The sequence below is a fragment of the Electrophorus electricus genome, chromosome 7 (genome assembly GCF_041902795.1).
Source record: "Electrophorus electricus isolate QZ-2024a chromosome 7, ASM4190279v1, whole genome shotgun sequence".
NCBI lineage: Eukaryota > Metazoa > Chordata > Actinopteri > Gymnotiformes > Gymnotidae > Electrophorus > Electrophorus electricus.
In genome coordinates, this window is record NC_137503.1 from 15,385,825 (window position 1) to 15,408,522 (window position 22,698).

A 22,698-nucleotide genomic window follows, 5' to 3' on the forward strand; every position below is an offset into this window, starting at 1 on the left:
AGAGTCTCTGGTTCCCTTGAAAGCTGTCTTTCCATCTCTCCCTCCTATCTCCCTCCTGTCTCACTCTCCTTCCTGTCTCAAACAAGCTTTCTCCATGCTGTGTCTCTCTCTTTTTCTCCTACTCTCCCTCAGGTCTGTGCCCATCTTTCCCTCTCTCCTTGTCCCTCTCTCTCTCCTTTTATCTCATCTTTCATCTTTCTCCCTGTCCCACTAACCTTATTCCTTGGCATTTAGTTGTCAGTTATACATTATTTTATAGAGTCAAAACGTGGAAGGCAAAAATACTCAAGCTCACCCACATTCATTTGAATCCTTTTCCTTTTTAATTAGCATGGAAGCTTAAATTGCATACTTGGCCCCAGAGACTACTGGAATCGATTGTCTGTACTCCAGCTAAAATCACCCTCTGCTGAGTCTGTGGTACATTCTTTCCCCCGAGTCCATCGTTTGGCTCATCACTAAACATTTGATCAGCCTCTGACAGTTGAAACAAGCTTCTGAACTGAGATGTGACCAAAATCCAATCTTCAGTTCCTCGAGGGAGGATGATCATCACATTTGAGTCAACTCTGGGATTCAGGACCAAACTGTGGTAGCATCATGTTTCGCCTTCAACAAGGGCACTGTGCCAGGCCATGTCTGGCCTGCCTGAGAGACCTTTTTTTATTCATAAGGATATTATTGCTTTCAGCACCCCAAGGTAGCATATTTTTTCAACAGTGAGCTTGAATGTATGAGATCAGTCAAGATAAATTGAAACACTGAGGTTCTTTGTGCCGCACCAAGATCTGATATGGAGATGCAAGTCCCTTCCAGGATGTCAGTACATGAACGAACAGTCAATTACTTGCATGATCACACCATCATTGTGCGCCAGTCATCTACTGAGGATTGTAATTATGTTATGTTAAATTCTCACAGTGCAGTCCCAGACAGCACCCCACATACAAGGGCCCCAATGTCTCTGTTGTGTACTCTCTCCAGAGACATGCATGATAAGACCTCAGCCTGGCACAATGTTTTCCATTCCGATAAACAAATGCCTGGTGTTCTATACTTTTAAAAATGTTCCACATTGCCTAGTTTGCTTTTATTCCAACCTGTTTGAGGAGCCTTTCCTTCATGCCTTTGCCTCCGTGAGATAATCATTAAGAGTAAATGACTTCCCGGAATCCCATGGTTAGGGCCCTAACCAGTGTGGAACGATTTCTCTAGGGACTACACATCTTGTTCCCCCTAAGGCCTTAGAACAGTCACGTCTCTCTGCAGTGTACTGATATTAATTGTGGACCTGCCTCCACTGCTCCTCCCCCTGGGATGAGATCTTTCATTGGGATTTAGTCTGACACGTGCACATTCTGTGATATTTGCTTGCCTCTCCTTGCAATATATTCAGTCCCGGAACTCCTGGTGGGGGGATTATAGAGAAACGAAGTATGAAAGCATGATATTAGAATTATATGGATATCACTGGAGCACTCCAGTTAATAGCCTATCATATATCACCCCGCAACCATGGTGTGAGATATGAATGGCAACTTGACAAAAGACAAAGCAGTATGCCTTGCTGGGGGTTTCAAAAGTGAGATAATGTAAAAAAAATATTGTATGGACAAAAGAAACAATCATTCATTAAATTATGTATAATTTTACCATTGAGATAATGTAAAAAGGCAAATCAAAGTGTTGCAAATGCAGAGCCACTGTTCTGATATTTCTATGTTTTCTTTTTTTTAGTTTGAGACTGGCTGATGGAAATTGGATTTGTTACAAACAATGAAAGGGACCAAGGGATACAATACATTTCTTTAAAAAAATTGTAATGATACATTGAAATATATGTTAGCATGTGTGTGTGTGTATGAGTGAATGTATATTTGTGTGTGTGTGGTGGGTCTTCCCTTCGTTGTATATTCAGACAGTGTAAAGCTTGAGAGAGAGAGAGAGAGAGAGAGAGAGAGAGAGAGAAAGAGAGAGAGAGAGAGCAAAAAAAGAAAACAAGAGAGGTAGAGGGGGCACTGTTCCAGACCATGTTATTCTATTAGTCTTCTTCAGAAAATGTGTCTAATGTCTAAATTCTTATTGTATGCTTAACGCTTATAAGATGATATATAAGGAACATATTTAAGGAGCATCTTTTGTCATATGTTAACTTTAAACTAATATTTAAATCATGCTAACATATGTTCTTAGGGATGAGATTCATGGGTACACTGGTGCACAAGATTATGAACAAGCAACTTCATAATAATATATGGAATTGTTGCCATGGCATCACATTTCTTGCAATACTGCCATATATTGCTTTTTAAAATATAAACTGCCAAGTGTCTGAATTTTTTAAAGGAGATTTGATTACAGCAAACCTTCTAGAATTGGTATCTGCCTTTGCAATCTGGTCTTTCTCTGGTGCATTTCCTTGGAAGATACATGCAGGGTCTCAGCAGGCAGAAGACAAGCCGCATTACGAGTTCCACATCATTTGTTCTCATTATGCAGCCCTCAGAATGTCAAAGGAAGAACCTCTATGCTGCTGAGATCCCAGAATGGGGGTCGGGGGTCGGTGGGGGGGTATGCGGAAGGCATTATTCTATTCAAGCTGAACTGGTGACCTTTGACACTTCTGACAGAGTCAGCTAGTGTTTGCTAAAGGAGTACAGAGGTCGCTGGTTCATTCCTGCACCAGCTATCTGCCTCCATGGCTTCTGAATGTAATGAGCTAAGGTTGAATGTGGTTTTACAGAAAGAATTGTTAGATGATACATACATTTTTGAACATTATTAAACCTGTCATTTGTAAATCTGGCATAATAGTTCATAGGGCATAATGTAAAGTGTCAGTGGATAGTAGCAGTTCTATCACTAGTAGCTCTGTCTTTGGAGCAACCAGTAATTATTTGGACAGTGACACAGTTTTTGGCTCAGTTCAAGGAGCCAGTTCAGCATCTTGGATATAAAATAATGAAACATAGAAACAAGGAGGTTAACGTGGAATGTGAGCAATATGTGGACCACAGTCTTATTTATATATACTTTTACCCTTTCCAAGGGACTACAAACTGCTCAAACTAAAATGAACTCATATGTACTGGCCATACACATATATAGTTGTATATGAAGTACTTATTGTGTTAGGTATCACATATAATGTAATATGTATTACAGCCATTTTCACTTCCTATTTGTTCAAGGGGCACTATGGTTTCAGGCTTGTCCTTAGTGGGCAAAATACATATTCACATCAGATAACAGACTTGACAAAACAAGAACATTCCATATTTTTACTGATAAAATTCATAGATATGTCAGCACTACATTGGGACAGTGGTCTTGAGTAGCTTGTTAGCTATTGCTAAACTCACTTGTACATTCTTGCTTCTTAACCATGTGCCAGACAGCTGATTTTGTTGAACCTAGTTTTTGTGCTGGTTATACTGACACTTGTTTGGAATGCGTGGTAAGAGTCAGCAGCAATAAACTACAGGGGCAAGTGACCTCACTGGATTAAACTCTAAACCTTTTATGTACAAAATAATAATGTCGCATAAAATTCAAGAAACAAGTGAGCAGCCAGCTATACAGCTCAATAGACAACACTTAACCCCCCCCCCAAAAAAAATAGTGGCCCTAATGGTACTTTTTACATTGAATGTGAATCTGTTATTAGAATTATTCTATCATGTATGTGTGACAGTGTCCCCCCATCAGTGGCCTCTGTCAGGCAGCGGTGGCGTTGCACGTGGCTGTTTACGTTTCATGTTGTTTCGCATGTGCTCTGTTTAGGTTTATTGCCACGCCCCTCTCAGGTGGAGCATGTTTTGCCTTAGTGTCCGCACCACCTGTGTGTTATTAGGTTGTTTATGTTACTGTATTCTTCCCTTTATAAGCCTTTGTCAAATTGTCATGCCTGACTGTCGGTCATTGATACTGTTTGTTACGTTGGTTTTCTTTAGCTCTGGTTAGTGCACTTTTATGTTGACTTTCATATTGTTCATTTAAACTCTTCAGCTGGAGACTTGCATTTCCCTTCTCCTTTTTTTCCTGCATGATCTACACTTGTGACAGTATGGTTTTTAAGTGGCAGAGCAATTAAGTTTAACTTGTTTAATTATGTCTATTTATAAATGAGGGTGTTTTGCACTTAAAATGTGTACAGATTTACTTCTGAAATGTACAGTGTATGACTTTTGTCTATATTTGCCTTCAGAAACATTCCTCTTCAGTGTCCAGCAGCAGTCTGCCAATACAGCACTTACCTATATAAGGACATGAATATACTAGAACAACAAAAAAACTATGGGTGATATTCAGAAAAAAATATCTGGATTCAACATGCAAAAATACATAATAAACATAAAAAAATACATAAAAACAGTGTTTTTTTTTGCAGGACATACACCCATCTTTGACTAGTTTTACTAGTCACAAAATGGGAGGATTATGCAAAGAAAGGGCTCTCTGCTTTAACTTCATAGTGTCACGTCCTCCTTCTGAAAGGACCCATCCATACGCTGTGTTCCCAGAATTCTGATCACTGAAATTGCCCACTACCCACCTGTTTCACATTCTCATAGGCACCTCATAATCAGATGGATCACTTAAAGACTGCCTCAAGCAAAGTTATGTTTGCAAGGCCTTGCCTAATTGTTCCTGAAAGCAATGTTTGAGCCATTTGTCTTTCTCTGTTTTGATTAGTATGGTTTTTGACTCTGGGCTGTTTTAGACTCATCCCTTTTTTGCTGGATTTTTGTGTCTTTGGAATAAAGACTGCACTTACATCTAGGGTCTGGTCTTCCTATGGAGACACATATAGTCACTGTTCATATCACATCTGATATGCTGATGTACAAAAACATCAGAAACTGTACTTGTGCAAATATGAACACTCTTTATTGTTGTTACAATGAAATACCCATTAATCAAATGTCAAATGCAAATATATACATACTCTCACATAAATTCTCATTGTAGTTGCATAAGTTCTTTAATATTTAACTTGAACCTGAGATAATTTGTGGGGTTTCTAAAGAGTATATAAGGACATACTAAAATCCTGTTATCTGTTCTTAGGCAGCTGTGGTACATCATTCATGCACAGCTGGGCTGCCACCCCACCCTCCACCCCCAACCTTTCTATTATCACGTGTCTATCTGATTGCAGACTTCTCCGCTGGGGTGGGGGGAGGGTGAGAAATAATTTTCTCTCACTCCAGAGTGGAACCTTGTGCCTGACAGGTGTCCTCAGGCTGACAATAAATCAATTTAGATTTGAGAGTTCCCTTTGAGGAGTAGGTAGCTTCATAAAAAGATCCAATTACGTTTGGTGCCTGGCAAATGTCATCTTGTAAGCCTCCCAATAAGATTAAATCGGCCCAAATTAGATTAGTTTTGATTAGCTTTGCTTGTTTGTAGTCTTGGATGTATGGGGTAGACCATGGAATGAGTTACAGGCTGACTCATTTAGCACAGAGCTCCGATGAGTCCCCTTTTGACACTGGTTTTGGCTGTTAAATGGTGTTGGAAAGTAGAATAGTGTTCAAAACAGCCTTTTTCTGCTTATATACCCCAATAACACCAAATGGTCTTGAAAAGCATCAGACTTTTAAGAGCAACAGTGTCTTTTTAACGTCCTCGAACATTTGCACAGTACATGGCAGCTCGTGAGAAATTATCATGATAATGCACAGGGTAACCAAACGTGAAAGGTTGAAAGGTTAGCGTTCTCAGCTTCACCCTCAGGCAGCATCAAGAAACGAGTGGAAGCTGCTGTCTGAGGTGCTGAAAACCAACCTAGCAAGGACCAAACACAAAGCTTATGCCACTTACGACATAGGCTATGCGCTACTGCCAAATATTTCTCGAACATCAAAACGTAATTAAATCACGCAGCCTTGTCTGTAACTTTGAAGCCTAATCGACATCACACGTGCTACTTTTCAATTTTAATTTTTTAATGCTTAATTATCTAAATATCCAAGGAATTGCGTAAATATGGTGAAATGAACAGTTGTACATGCTCAGGACATATTCCCCGCAGACCTCCCTAGCTAAATAGCTTACTCGTCCCTACCTACCGGTAGGCTGTTTTATTCGCGGGAATAATGCCGCTGTCATAGGGGGTGTGTTAACCCGGTCACAATGTTGTGAAGTTGTGGAGGGTTTTTCTCGGTTGCCATGGATTTCTAAAAGCTATTGACCGCGATTGGGTCTCTTTCACTGAGGGTCTTTGTAGAGGGAACCTATTATTTAAAAAAAAAAGAAAAAGAAACACGATTGAATCTTGAGGGAAGCCTTCTCTTGCCAGTTTCCTCAGACCCGACGCATTTGCTCTGTGCGTTAGTGAGCTGCATCACACAGCGCTCGAGACGAAAGCTTAACTGCAGGGACACAAAGTGTTCAGGTAAAGTGTTTATTTTTTTCTGTTTGCGATGCTGTTTATGTGTGATATTTCCTCGGAGTTTGGAAACACTTTGTGCCGAAATGTTTTTTTTTCCCGCTTGTAGCTGACAGTTGAAAATCACCACGGTTCTGTCCGTCGCGGTTGTCTTGTTTATAGCCTGTTGATGACAGTGGAGCATAATCAAAAAGTAGGTTACTGTGTGTATTGTAATTGAGTTTATCAAAATGAACAGACACGTTGGGAGGTAGAGACTTGCCTTAAGATGTAATTTCGGAGTAATTTCACTGAAGGCTGCACAAGAATAGGTTGTATTCGCGCTTACTTCGCCCCGTGACACCGTATGGTCCCACTGCTTCTGTTGCTTACTGTGGAAGGCTAAATACAGAAAGGGAGTTAAATTATTGGTGAACTTGCTGGTGCACATGTGCCTTGTTACACACAATGCTGGCTCCATAAGATAACGATTTATATCAAATGGCATGACATGTTTTTCACAGTTTTTCTATGCAGTTATGAATAAGCACGTCAAGCTTTTGAATTATCTTAATTTTTCATTCAGCCTCACTTATCCATCGTCAGTTATTCAGTCTCATTCAGTTAGTATAGTACCTGGTAATATAACTGAAAGATCCAGTTGAAGTAGGTTTTTTTTTTTTTTTTTCCAGATATGCTACCATATGAAGCTTTGTGCACTATGAATACCTGGAAATATTCACAAGAGTTTGCTTTGAGTCTGATTTCCAGTCACCTTGACAAGTCTGTCCTTGAATAGCACACAAACCACTCACGGCACACTATGCCGGATGCTCGAGTGTTTCCTTTCGCTCTTTCCTCTGTGGTGGACTCTTATCACAACAAGGTCTTCTAGACAGATAGTTATATGAGAAACTATTTGCACACCATTACCACTAATGCTTCAATTTTACAATACAGCCCATTTCCGATCTGCATCAGTGGAGAAACTTGATCAATGTGGCTTTGCTCTAATGATGCAAAATTAAATTATCTCAGAGAGATTGTGTCATGACAGCCAGATGAGTTACCACAATTTAATGACAGCAATTAAGGGCACATTAAAGGCAGAAGGCAGGCTACTGTCAGAAGACTCTAGTGCTTTGAGGCTTTGTAATTGAATTGAGTTGGGTGAAGCAGTAGTTTATCTGTTTTTAACAAAGCATTCAAAGAATAGAGAGAGAGAGAGAGAGAGAGAGAGAGAGAGAGAGAGAGAGAAAGTGTTATGAGTCAGACTCTCCTGTACTGATAGTGCATTGAGTGTGTTGGCAAAAAGAGGATAAGCATCACAGTTACATTCATTGAACTGTGGTAAATAGAGGTGAGATTTCCTGTGTTTAATCAAATGTCTTTAATATACAATGACTGCAGGAGCATGAACAGGCACTGTTAAAAATAAACCCCTTTTCAGATGCAGATACTGAGCTCAAAGGGATGATAAATTGATTTTGTAGTGCTTAACATGATAAAAGAAAGGAAAAAAAAATCAAAATTGAGTTACTCGGATGTCTTTCACATTTTGGGGGAAGTTTTATTTTTAGCTATCCCCTCTGTACACATCACCAGTTTAAAAAACACGCTACTCCCATTCTAATTTCACAGTGCTACATAACTTACACAAATAACTATCCCTTCTGTTAAATTTGTCACTGTAGTTGGATTTTATTAGTCAAGCTCTCATGAATATCCCTAGATGGACTCTCTCACCACTTGAGTGTGCCAAGTTGCGCCTATTCAGGCCACTAGTGCCCAGTAGAGAAAATTAGGGCAAATTCCTCTCAGCATCCCCCAAATAATGAAACTCATTACTCCAATGGAAGTAAAATCTACAGCTCCACCTGTCCATGGGCAAATGTCAGCCGGTTTGCCTGGCTTGGAAAGTTAAGGCAGTTCATACTAACCACACTACATGAAACTTCATCTGCTTTTTCTGTCCTCTAATCCAGAGGGATGACTGCACTCCCTCATGACCCAACTCTCCTGCAAAACTGCTGTTGCTTCTTTTGCTCCCTGAAAATATTCATTGAGCATCTCGATATTTTTATCCACTCATCACAGCCAGAGATCAAATCCGCAGTCAACAGTGGTACCTCTCATTTCCATGTGGAGCTTTCGATTCAGTCAGTCAGATGCATTTACTTTGGAGGCAGCTGCACCCTTGCCAAAATATGCCCCCCCCCCAGTCCAATTATACAAAGCCTAGTGTAAAGTCTTCTGAGGCAGGATGGCATTAACTGGGAAAGATGACAGGAGAGGGTTGGGTTGGGATCATGACTGGGTTGGGTGGGGGAGTTTTTGTCTAAAAAAGAAAGGAAAATGCCAGAAGAGATCATATTACAGCATTTACTGTGTGGCAATTCGCTGTGGACAAGCTCTCATGACCAGCCAATAGCTTTCACCTGGAACAATGTAAAGTATACCACTCAGCTTTAGTTTGGGCTCTTAGATTCACATTTGTCATGTGTTATTACTTTCCAGTCCCTTTTTGTCTATAGACATTGAAGCTTGGCTTTAGTTCAGTAGCTAATGCACTTACTGAGTAGAAAGATACCGATGCCCAGTCAAACTGAAAGTGCACAGGCAACGTGGGCCATTTCATTTGCACTGTGTGTTGGTGTAATAAAGCTTTGTCTGACTTCTATTTACTCTACATCCACTCTTCCTGGCAGCAGTGTCCCTAGAAGCCCCTGCCTTTGTTTTTTTTCCCCCTTTGCATGTATCTCATGGCTTTTTGTGTATGCTTTTCAAAAAGCCTTTGCTTTTCTGTTTCATCTCATCATCTCCTGTTATCACTCACAGATTCCTTTATGATGCCAGAAAAGGGTGACTTTGGGGAGAGGTTCTCGTACACGCGTGAACGCATGTGAATGAGATGCCGCTCCATCCGCTCGGTGCTGGTGGAAGGGGGTGCAGGGAAGGTTAAGGGGGAATGGGGCGGGGCATTGCAGGGCATCGACCGCCGGAGACCCCGTATCTTATTAAACAGACCGTCACAGGACTGGAACCAGTGAATGGCCATAAACAATTGCAGACCGCACGACACGGCCAATTAATCAGCGGTTTCCATTGAAGGACAAACCTGAAAGTGGGGTCAATGTTATCACATGTGCTCAGGGTTCCTTTGCCCGGTCCGCTCTGGAGGGGAGAACAGAAGAGAGAGAAGCACGTCTGCTCTGCTGGCAAAGCTGCTTTGGCCCCCTATGGCCAAAAAGCACCTGGTTATGACAATTTCCATGCCACTTGCTAAGTATGAAATAATGTGACACATGACAAAGGGAGGTATGAAGTGGTGAATGTATGAGTTGTTATATGATGCTGGTTGATGAAAAAGAAAAAAAAAACAGTAGCTGTTAATGTTTACTAACGCATTTTTCAAGAGACACGTCCATTTCTGTTCCTCTGTAGCTTAGCGGTTCATTACTGAAAGCCTGATATGGTTCTGGAGCACCCTCTGGCTGATTTGTCTGTTATACTGGCAATGACAGCAACAGGAGAGCCAAGATTTGCTCAATGGCAAAGAGAGCAATCAATATCACCAGCTCAGACGTATTAATCGTGGCACTTTGAGGGATAGAAGCCCAAAAAGCCCACCATGCTTATGTTAGGTGACTTATATGAACATTAGAAGATTATCCTTGATAAGCTTATTAAAAGGGTTGAATGTGTTCACATTTCTTTTTAATAAGATTGGTACTTCCAATGTAACACAGCCTATTCTAGGCCTACCCAAAGCTAGCGTGATATAATAATACACAATAAGCTATCCACTGCTTACCCCAACCCTGATCCCCCCCCCCCCCCCCACACACACACTTCCATGCCTTAGGTCATATTCCATTTTATGGAGCTTATCTCTTTTACAAATCCCTGCTGGTGTAGGCTTTAAACCTTGAATGTGTGGGGGATGGTACCAGAGAAACAAGAGGAGCTTAGCTTCTGAAGTCTACTCTGACACGTTCACAGCATGAGATATGAAATAGTGGGATACCGTGGTACAGACACAAAATATATGTCCCTTTAATGTGTACGTGAGATACTTCAATGTCTCTGATATAGATACGTGTCTAGTAAAGTCGCCTCGGCGCGAAACGTAAAGCTTGCGACATAGCTTGCCATAATTCAACTGACTGCACAGTATGGCTGGAAGCGGGTAGGCTGCCGAATATATGCATAAGGACAAGAACCATAAAAATGATGGATGCTCTTGACTGGTGGTGGAATAGCAGCACATTTGAGAATGTGTTTTAGGGGTTCGGACAGAGTTGAACAGACACCCCGCAGAGACGGAGTGGAGAAGACGAAAGGATGGGAGTGAGAAAAGATGAAGGAGGGTGGATGTGACAGCCATGTGGACCCAGAAGTTTGCGGCGGTAAAAGGGCCCATTGTGCCCAGGGACGTGATATGAAACATGCAGGGGTTTCCCCTTCGCTCCAGCCCCTCTCTATCTCAATACAAGGGTATGCCATTCAGAAACTTGGAGGAACATTTAATGGAGCAGGGTTTGAGCCCTGTTGCGCCTTTAACAAACACGTTCTCTTTCACCAATGTTAAACAGAACTGATTCACAGTAAATACAAAGCACTAATTCTGGAGAATTTAACCAATTGATAATATGCAAGGTACCTTTTGTGCTGGGCTTTGTACCGAAAGGCAAATTACTACATATGTCACATTTGCCATTGCATATTGTCAACAGACACCCAGTGACTCAGTGTAAACATCCAACTAGGCCCATCTGCATATCGAGCTTGCAGCAAATATGGGTGCCAGGTGCTTTCTCTCCCACGATTGCCTATGTGGCTGAACAAATTTGGTTCAGTGCTCTGCCTAATGCATCGTTCCCTTCTCTTGTTTAGCATGAGCTATGTCCCCGATAAACTGTCCTGTTTGGCACGGCCCATAATGCCTGTTCATCAAGCAAACAGAGGGGCAGACCCACGTGCAGGCAACCTCAATGGGACCCATTCAATCTGCGTGCTATAGGGAGATGCACTGGCCCCCAGCTGATGAAGCTGCACCAGTAGTGGCTTACGGTGTGGCATTTTGCTGCATGTCCTCATCTACTCTGAATGGCAAAAGCTTGTTTATAGGCAGAGCCATGCCTGGAGCCTGACACCCTTATCCCCTAATGGAGGATCAGTGGGCTGATGATGAGCTTTGATTAGAATAAAAGAGTGTGGAGAGCATGCTAAGTGACTGGGTTACGTCGGCTAAATCAACAGCTTAAGCAGTTCAGCTTCTAGAGCTTAAAGATGTACATTTACAACAGCAGTGCTGGCAACCAGCATACAAGAGAAGGAGGAACACTTTCGTTTTACTCTTTCTGTCTTTTATGTCTCAGATTTAGGGAGGGTTGGTCCAAAGCGCAACAGAAACGTCAAATAAACCAGTCCGTTTTTATCCTATTGATCAAATCCCTATAAAATGTCCAAGTGCTCTATGTCTCACAGCAAAAGGTCATTTGGAAAATCTTCAAGATATTTAATAGGGGTGGTGCAAAGGCACAGTCTTTGTGCCTGTTCTTGGCATCCCCGAGCTGTAAAACTGCACTGAGGCCAAAGACACAGTGATGGTCCAGATCTTAATGTTCTCACCCTGCAGAAACGGCAACTGTTGTTGCAATAACTCTGCCAAACCAGTCAGAGTGCTGGGACAATTAATCAGTGTTATGCTTGGGGACTTTACCCCATGTCCGTAATTACAAATTTGACCCAGGAAACACCTGCAGAGAACCAATAACCTTCTGACCTCATTATTTTTCTCACTGCACTGTCCAAATAAAACCCAGGCACCAATTTGTTTGATGCATCGATATTTATTAGGAGAGAGAGCTCCTACCATTCCACCACCTTCCCACTTCATATTTTAAAGTGTCCCAGTGTCTACAAACCTGGAATGGTTTGGCCGTAAATTACTCTCCCGAGATTTCCAAGAACAGTGCATTCTACTCGGAGAATCAGTTTACTGTTTCTCATAAGATTCTGAGTCTTTCTATATGTATGGACCTTCTGTGCTTTCAGCAATTCAGGCAGCAGATTGCATTGTTGTAAGCCCAAGCAGAAGAACGCAGTATTTTCGCACCACTAAACCAAATCACGGCTGTGTGGCATGCCCTATAGTCTTTCATTGGGTCTCTTTGCCGTGGAACATCTGAGCTTTGAAATATCGTGTTTCAGCTTCAGAAGCATTGTTTCTTTCCATTCCATTCTCATTAAAATGCTCTCAGCCTCTCCCAGCATGCAGCAGTCTCCAGGCTGCCAGTGTGTTGATTAATTAATTTCAAGATACAGGTCTTCCAGGTGAATTAACCTGGAAGGATAAACATACTGATGATTGGATTTTGTTTGTCTCGCGCTACTACACCATGTAACTACATGCGCCCCAAGGCATTCTTTTACTCTCATTTTTAAATATGAGCCTCAGAAAATGTTTGTGGCAGGTTGCACTTTTAGCTGACAAAACACTCTTCAGTCTGTGGAAGGCAATAGAAATTTACAGGGAAAATGTTTCAGCATCGCTCCTTGGAATATGAATAAAGTATGGGTGTATTTGCCTTGCCTCTTTTAATCCTGAATAAAACGGTCTACTTCAAGTGAAAAAATTAGTTTATTATAAGCTAATTCCACAAAACCAAATTTATGGAAAGCTACTGTAGCTTGTCCATAGTCATTAACAATGCAAGTGTTCTTAAATGAGTATTCTGTATTAAAATCATAATTGGTCATTTTTTGTTGTGAAGTGAGTTTAGAGGGATTTTCCATTAAGATAACACTAAATAGGTGGTGTGTTTGGCTAAAGTAACTTTTTACGAAGGTTTTTTTCCCCCCATCCTTATACTGAAGATGCCACATATCATGCCCCTTTACCTGTTAGACCTAATCTCATTTTGTCCAGCTACAGTGTCTGGGGAATATTGACTTCATCAAACAAACTGAGTTTATGGTAGATAATCACATAATAAATTATAGATTTTGTATGATATTCTTCTTTAAATCAAGGGATTACAGACATAAGCTAGCTGTAAACAGACAAACTATGCACAAAGATCTCTTAGTGCAAGAGATATCATAGTCGCAACTCTTAAACAACTCTTTCACTCTCTTACACTCACTCACTCACTCACTCACTCACTCACTCACTCACACATACATACAAACATGCACATTTATGAAGGAATAATGTCAAATATGTGTTTATTTCAAATTTAGGGATATTCCCATGAGCCTTGATGAATGAGATTCATTTGACCGTATACTGGTCTTTGCTGTTCCTGTGTAGCTGAGAGTCTGAAGCATTAATTCGTCAGTCTGATGACTGCAAGCTTCTTGGAAGTGCTCTGTTACATGACTCACTCCAAAAATGGCTGCTAAATTCGTTTAACTCTTTTGACAGTTATTGTGTACTTTGACATGCAGAGGAGTAATGCTAACAAAACCCTTTGTCCCAGCATTCCTTTGTTAACGTTATTTGGACATGATGAACGCTACAGCTTTCAGCCACACTAAATGTTCATATGCGTAGATCCAAACTCGAGCTATGTTTGGCACTAAATGTCCATGACAGAACAACAGTAACCACGCCACGAGTTTTACTCAACTTTACCCCTTTACAGTGACATGCGCTACTTATCGGTCACATCGTCAGCTGTATCTGGCTTTAAAGCGATTCCTCACCTTGGCTCCACAGACATGTAACCTGCTGTGTGTGTTAATGTATACTGTACCTCTTTCCTTCCCCATTAAACGGACCTCTTCACGCTCCAGTTGGCAAATGTCACAGATCTTGAATGTGTCAAATTAAATTGTATGGTGCAGGTGTTCCTGCTCTGTTGAATGTGACCCTTGCAGGGACTTGCACCTGAGTGCCAGTAATTGGACAGCCACACTGTCTATCATAGAAACGGCATGGCCAAACAAGATCTGACCATAGTTTCACAGGTCGTCAGCCATGATTGACAGGCAGGTCATATTTGATTTACCACAGACCACTAAGCGCATTTTTCAGAACTGGTGTGTTTAGAGTGGTTGAAGCTGTTCTTTATATGATTATTTTTCATTGACTTAGGCTAAGCTGGTTACCATGGGCAACCTGTATCACATGGGACCCCTGATGGAACTATTAGAGTGTGAGATGCCTTTGGCACTAAGGCAACACACACACACACACACACACACACACACACACACACACACACACCCACACTGAAAAAAAAACAATTTTGAATGCTTTGCTCTGCCTCTGTGTGTGCTGTTGCTAAAACAGTTTTTTTTTCATATCTGAATCACTACCCATCCAGCCTCATTCCCAGGTACACACACCTTTTGCATGCACAAACACACAAAGACACACAGAAACACACACATACCCCCACAGCCCCTCCCCACACATTTCTCTGCCTTGCCTGTGGTCAGGATGCCCTTGTTTTCTGTGTATTGTGGTCTCCCACTGTGCGACTACAGAGTAGATGAGAGAGAAAGTGGGTAAGTGAGCAAGAGCAAAGCAGTGTTAAAACAAAGTAGGAAGACAGAGTTCAAAGCACACACACTTACGTTCCCCTCCTGCTGTTGCGTATCTAATGTCATTACCAATGTACAGGGACCCTCTAAATAATGTCACTTGTGTTTACAGTCTCTATGACAAAACCAAAAAATACAGCACCCTTCCTTTGCTGCGTGCCGTTAATACCCCGAGAGCACCAAAGAAACCGTTAACCTCTGACTTCATTTTCAGTGGCGCTCATGCAAGCTTCTGTCAATTCATGCTGGAATTGTTGGCATTCGCCTCGCTGGAAGCGGACGTGCTTTGCCACGCCAGAACTGCCTTTGATCCAGGCCATTGAATAGTGGCCACACTGTTCTTTGCCGTGGCTGGTAACCGTCTCAGAACACAAGTCGGTCTCGGCTGATACACTCCTGCTTAGCAGGAGCTGTTCATGGAGCTGGATGGCGTTCCTAGGCTCCCCTTGGCGCTGCCAATTGAAATTTCTCATGGTGTACCCCACTGGACGTCATAAAGAAACACGAAAAGATTATTGTTGATGTAGAAGTGTTACGGAGTAACAAAGATGCACGGCAGACAAAGGCGGTCATTGAACGGGGCGTCGTAATCTGGGACTTCAAACTAGCCCATCCACCGACCCTTTATGCAGGCTTAAGGCTTCATTACAACCACACAGAGACCTTTTGTTGCCGTAATGACTTCTTTCATCTTTTCTGCTGTGTAAATAATAGAAAATGGATTGGTAGCAGCCCTGCTGTCAGAAGCTGCTGGGAGTATGTTAGCATTGGCAGTGGAGTCACGTCAGCCTGCTTTTGTGCTATGAAGTGTGGATGGCATAACGGGAGCTAAACCAGTGCTAGCCCAGAATGCTAACGCGAACATTCCATCACTCATACTGAGACAGGGAAAACTACTAGCGCTTGAACATAGCAAAAAAGCCCATTCTCCCTCTCCCGAGCTGCAAGTGATTACTTTTTAAAGCCGTTTTTGTCTCCCACTTGAATACGTATGGGATGCATCTGGCTTCTTGTGATGGAGGTGGGAGGGGCTAAGAGCTTTACCTGTCACTGTCAGTGAAGGACAGGTGGAGTGAGCAGATATGCTAGGAATTCATGAAGGCGCGCAGCCTGGAAACGGATGATTGCACTCCACGCTGTGGCTGACAAACAATGGCCCTGTTCTTCCTTCTTGCTGACACGCATTAAAGGGCAAACCTGAGCAGAACTGAAGTGCACGCCACGAGTTTTGGCAAGTGGCAAGGGAGACGGTTTTTATGAGAGAACGGTTATAAGACAGGGAGGGTGAACAAGTTTTGCATTTAGACAGGCTCACAGCTGCGACTTCATCAATCACCATCAGGCCGGTTTCCGGTGCGCTGTGCCAAATGTGTGCTCTTAATGATTTATTGAAAATTTTTACACATTCAGCAAGTCATGGTGTATCAGTTAATTGCTTGAATACTTAATCTGACTAATCGACAAGCTAAATCAATGTATGCTAAATGAATTTGGAGAATACCTCATCATTTAAAGTGCACTAGTCACCAGACGAATCAAGTCTGTTTAAGCATGGCCCAAGCTCAATGCAAACTCAAGCATTCGGAATGGAATGAAAACAGAGTCTGTATGAGGTCCTCAGAGAGGGTGGGGGTGGGGGGGTAGGGTAAAAGAGAGAGAGAGTAACATGGGCTATGTCATAGATGTGCTACTGGGAAATGTAGGCTGTGTGCTCGGAGCTTGAATGAAGACAGACAGCACAATCAGCAACACTGGAAGCCCATGAGTGGGGGATGTTTCTACAGGAACTGCTGAGGGAGGGAAGTAACACCACTTCCACCTTCGTTAAAATACAACCATTACAGACCAGAGGCCCCAAGACTACATCAACCTCTTTTTGCTACATTTGCAGTTTCTACAGGCTCATTTCACACATGCGACCAATAAAATATTGGCTGCGGGACATTTGCGTGAATCTGTGAGCTCCTGAAAGTGAATCAACATTATGGAAGGAAGCTCCCTTTCTTGCTACATCTAAACAGCAAATAGTCTAACTCTTCCATAGGCAACTAATTGGGGTTTTGGCCTTAGTTTACGTTCATGTAAGTGGTGGTTTCCCACTTGCTGTATTAGGCATTTCAACAGGAAAGGAGGTGCAGTGGTGTCTGAGGTGGGGGAAGGGAGTGCTTCTTTGGGTAATGGTGTAGCACTGCCTCACACTCTTAATTATATTGACATATTCTCACATCCACTTTCTGCCTTTCTCTGCCGACAGTTCAGAATTAAAGACACCAAGCTGCAGAGAGATGCCCACCAACGTTAACATGGAGATGCAGGGTAATACTATCTACATTCATCAAACTGTCACTAGGGGTGCCGAAAATGGAGCAAGTCAATACAATAAGGCGACAATGCACATTAATCAACTCTGTTTACAAAGTGTTTCAGCGACCATCACCAGCGGAGATCACAGTTGCATGAAGCAGAGTGCTCTTTGTGGTTGGATGTTGATTTTTCAAAACCAGAGAAGAAGTTGTGCACTGGTTGCTCTTTCAGTTTCAAATTGACCCTGTCAGATCTATAAGTATCTGATTTAACGCTCGAAATTCCTAACAGGCTAAGAGAACTTTGCTATATCACTTGCTTAGAAGAGGATTCATTTCTGACTTCTGAACGTCATGTTATTCTATGGGGATAATCGGTTTGAGTTGACATAACCAAGTGCTCAGAACAGGGTTTAACACTGAAATGGATATTTAATGTACAGAAATCATCTGAGGTGGCTTACTCATCGAACACTCATAGGTTGGTAAGGAAACAACTGAAAAACCTTTTGCTATAAAAAGCAAAATGTGATGACCATTTTACTGGATTTAATAGCATGACTAATCTCATGGATTTTACTTTCTTTTTGGGTGGTGATTCAGAGGACTCATGCAAAAAACATATTAACGCGTGCGTGCCGACATATGCATTCACATAACAGACAGATACAGGTCACTTGAATTATGAATGTGAACCTTCAATATCTGAACAAAAAAAAAAATGGAATTGAACAATGTGGCTTGTAATGTGAGCGTAGCCTTTTATGTTTTTTTTCTGTGCACTTTCCAAAATAAAGAACAATTACTTTTCAGACAGGTTAGACAGTCTCCAAAAGAGGTAGTATGTGATTTCTATTTTGGATGGCACAGAGCAAAAATAAAAAGGGGAAAATAAATTGTGTATAATTCCTCTTAAATGTGAACAAAGAGACAACTGAGAAGAACTTCAGACAGTTTAAAAAAATGAATAGTGATATTTTGTCAAGTTGTCTTTTACGTAACAGTCATTTAGTTTCTCCTTTTTATTTCATGTATCATTTTTAGCCTATGCAAATACTCAGTTATTGCTGTCACAGCAGCAGACATTGATAATAATTAGACTGGGGCTTCTGGGGCCCCTACCTGATGCAGATCGATACTTTTCATTCTTTAGATCCACAAGCCATGCAGAACAGGGGGTATCAAAAGGTGACAGTGTGTTATTAATGGTATTCTATTTGATGCATCACCACTGCTTAGGTGTGATTTTATTAGAGATGTAATGCGCTTCGGCAGTTCTACTCTGTTGAGATATCTGGTTTGAGCTAACAGGAGGGGTACGAGTCATTTGTCTCAGTTTTTCATTTTTCATTTTATTCCTAATCAGCACATTCTTTGTTCCATGCTGGTCTCCTCCTTGTACAATAACACGTACTACTCAGACTGTGTGAATATGTGGGAAGTAATTGCCCACTATCTAATGTCTTGTGCTGAAGGACCTGGACATAACCACAATAAAGCGGCAGCACTCATCCCTGCCCACATGGTTTTCACAGATGTAGCCTTATAGAAAGGAGACCAAGGGGAGACGTATTTCATTTGTCTTTTCCTGCCATTTCTGGACTTCGATCTTTTACTGGAGCATTATTTAAATTTATAGGTGCAGCATTTCTTAAAAAGGAAATCTCCTCTGTATTGTAAATGACTGAACTCTGGTGCTGTAAATCTGCCAGACCTCTCCAGCACTCTTTAATCTGCTTACCCGCCAGAAGTTCAATGCTGAAAAGGCCGTCCTGCCACCAGCAGAATGAAAGGGAACGTATCCAGCACCCCAGATCAGATCCTTATGTCCAGAACAGACCAAACCCCTCATTGTAACTGGCTGTTTGATGAGGAGAAAAACACTACTCCACGCTCACTTTGATCAATTGTCTTTGGCCCAGTAACCTGATTTTGTGTCTATTTTTCTTATCAGAGGGAATGCTGATTGATGTCTGGGAGAATACCCCCCCCCCCACCCCTCACAAATTCATACCACCTCCCATGTCACTACTCTAGCGGGAGAGCAGTTTGGACAGTTTCAACTTTTTACACACATTGAAAACTTTGTGTCCTGTGTGCCTTCGGAGCAATTATGTAAATTAAGAGCATGTAAAGCCATGAAATGTCACACACACACACACACACTGATGTGTTGTGATTGCGCTCTGTACGTTTTGGGGTGGAAGCGGCAAAGCAGATTTTCTGACATGAGCGTTTGACTCTGGTTGCAAGATAGTAGCTGGGGGATTGGGGGATTGGGGGGGTGGGGTGGGGCTGCGATATGGCACTTCACTGACCAAATGTCCTGCTGTGTCCACACAGCATTGGTCTGGCGCTCCGATCAATGGTAGCCAACTGCCAGCAACAGCAGACGGGGATTTCTGCTCTGTTTATTACAAAGCTCTTAACAGGAATTAGGATCAGATTTGTTAAGAACTAGCACACTTTTGGTTGTGCGTGAAGATGGAGGTAGCTATGTATGTTTTGCATTTCTTGCATTCATACAACAAAAAAGAAAAGAGTAGGTCGTTTTTAGACAATTTGGCCTTTTTTTAACCACGTTAACATGATGTTAACTCTGAGACATGTAAACTCTGAGACACCAGGCCTAGGTACAATCACAAATCACAGCTTACTCAAAGAAGAGTCACCAGGAATAGAAGCCCACAAGGACATGGTGCAGGTGAACTCACTTAACTTGCCTTTAAACAAGCTTAAAACCAAAAGAAAAACAATTATAAATGACCAGTCTGCATTTCTCTCCATTCTCTTCATCTAACTGCTCACTTCTGTAATACCCTGAGAGTGTGTTGTCTACTAACTCCATTGCCCTGTTTCCTCTGCTTATAAACTCATCATCTGACATGCGATTCCATTTAGCCAAAGTAGACTTTAGAGCAGGGGTCCTCTGTCAACCTCGGAGTTCCTCCTCTAATGAGAAGTCTTTAGTAAGAACTGAAAGACCTGACATTTGCATTCAGATAAACTCCCAGGAAGTGTGTTTGTGCACTCCCCTTGTTATTTTCTCCTCATAATTTTAAGATAAAACCCCTGTTTCTATGGCACCTACAGCGTCCTGCCAGAGAACGCTGCTGACCGATGAGCTGCAAGTGAAGAGTTCTTAAATGCATAACTCGCTCGTTTATAGTGAACCAGCCCCCTATATAAACTTCACATTAACCATCAGACGATGCCCCCCAACATCCCCCCCCTGCAGTGACCTGCCAGACTTTTAATATGAGCAAAAATGGAGGGAACTATAAATCTCGCTTTTTAACTGAGCCTTTCACGGAGGCACAGGAAGACGAACAAGTCCTCTTATTCAGTGCCTTCCAAAATGCAAATGCCCCTGGCCCTTAACACTTTTTTCCCCCTTTAGTGTGGTTCCCATGTCACAGTGTAGCGGAGAGTGGCTCAGTGGCTTCTCGCATGTGCCGCGTTGGAGATGTGGAAAACAGGAATGCGTCCCCAGAGCGGAGAAAGCACAAGTCGCCCGGACTTGCCGTGTGCAGTCTGGTGACATTATTCGCACGCTGCTGACGGTGATGAGCTTTTGTCCACATTAAAGCCTGGCATGCCGATTTCTCCCTCTCGGTGAGAAACTCTGTTGTGTAAGAAATTTGGTAGGAAACATAAGGACTTATCACTTCACAGTTTCCTTATTATACATACTAATGACTTAGGAAGATACCCTCAGTAAGTCACAGAAACCAGAAGACACGCATCCAGAATGAGTAGGCCTGTTACTTGTCTTACCAATTTGATATTTTACTGTGATGCTGCAAGGGTGGCAATAAGTGATATCCTAACACACTAGTCACTAGTGAACATTTATAACCATAGCCCTAACTGATTTAGGTGTCGTGTGCATAAGATGAAGAACACTCATGCCCTCCACACCTTTAACTTGAACGGAGAAAATGCCAACAGCAACTTGATTTTTCTGAGGTCCCTAAGTTTCCATTACAGAGTGAACTGCCACTTGCGTTTTGAGTTGAGGTGCTTCCTGGGATGGGAAACAAAACGCAGGTGCTGCTTTGCCGCCGAGGATCACGCGCCCTGTAGTCAGGAAGTGCACTGTCGCACACTCTAATGAGTGAGCGCCAGCCAAAGCGAAAGCAATTACATCCTTATCTGGGATTCTGCAAGGCCAGAGTCACCAACTTCAGAATGGAATCCACAGGCTGACTGGTTGGCTTCTGCTGGCCCAGATCCAGCCTTACCTTCGCAGCCCGTAATAAAAACGAGCTTAGCAGGACACTTCCTTTACCTTCAAAGAGCTGGATTCCCAAGCAGAATCTAATTTTATGCATTGGAAATAGTCAGGCACATTCCCTGATACATGACATCAAAGCTCCCGTGTGATCAGCGTGTGGCAGGTTGTGGCCACACACGATGCAGAATATAAGTGCATGTGTGTGAGTGTGTTTTAAACATTGGATTTTATTTTATTCCTAATAACATTTCACCCAACTGATAAAAGGCTATTGTGTAGCTAAAATAGAATTAAATATAGCATAATACACAGTATACTGTTTGTTGTTTTGTCTGCATACCTTTTCTCTTGGGGTTTAAATGTATTGTATTTTCGTGAGACAACAAAAATGAAAATCTGACAGCACAGCCAGACATAGATAGGTGTCAAATTAGGTTTTCCTGTCAGTTCATTTATTTATTTTTTTATTTTTGTTGTTTTTTAAAGAATCAGTCTCAGCAAGCTCCTGACAGCGGGTAGTTCAGTTTCCACACATATGAAAGAATTTTGTATGACACTCAGAACAATGTATTTACCCTAACATGCTTATTTTTGAGATAAAATGTCTTTTATTCAATAAGGTGAAAAGCGTAAAGCTCATAATTTTAGCATACATGAATTTTCATGAGTGCTATCTAGGGACATAACCTATTTTCTTTTCCATAACATCTATTTCCTTTCTTATTTTTCCTACTTCTTTTCTTAACCACTTTGCCAATTTTCTCTGGAGAGTGAGTACCCCAAGAGTGGGATTGTTTTGACATATTTGCATTGTTTGATGTAGTTCAACTCAAAAGCAACCAATAAAGGGTTTGACTACCCAAACTAACATTGTGGGCAACAGCTGTTGAGACCAAGCTTCAGTGACCTCTGAGATAGACAGCGACCTAGCACGCTGTTTGAGTATCTGGGTGCAAGCAAACAATCTGTTACACGTACTTGTGTGAGATCAGGCCTCACCGGGCCTTTCTTTGTTATTCTCTGAACATATGTTCCTGCAGAGCAGATTATTGGAATATTGCTCAAGTATTGCAGCATGATTTGAAGGGACTCTATTTGTCTGCACTGTTTCTCATCTTTGAAGTCTTTGTCAGCAGTACACAGCGAGCACTCACTATTCAAACAGCAGCTATTATAGTTCAGCTGCATAGGTAGGAGTGAAGTTAAATAAAAGCGTAGTCAGACGAAGA

General features: G+C 41.9%; 1 protein-coding gene across 13 annotated transcripts in view; it reads left to right on the plus strand.

The window, feature by feature from the left end:
- Positions 1–6,116: 6,116 nt before the first annotated feature.
- The window catches only part of chl1b (cell adhesion molecule L1-like b), a 58,356-nt gene continuing 41,774 nt past the window's right edge, over positions 6,117–22,698 (plus strand). For 10 of the 13 annotated variants that reach the window (XM_035524136.2, XM_035524138.2, XM_035524137.2 and 7 more), the window contains exon 1: positions 6,117–6,400. The gene's annotated coding sequence lies outside the window, so the exon portion shown is untranslated. Of the gene's footprint in view, positions 6,401–17,183; positions 17,246–22,698 lie in introns of all 13 variants that reach the window. The other 3 variants (XM_035524140.2, XM_035524143.2, XM_081717423.1) reach the window with 2 other exon arrangements.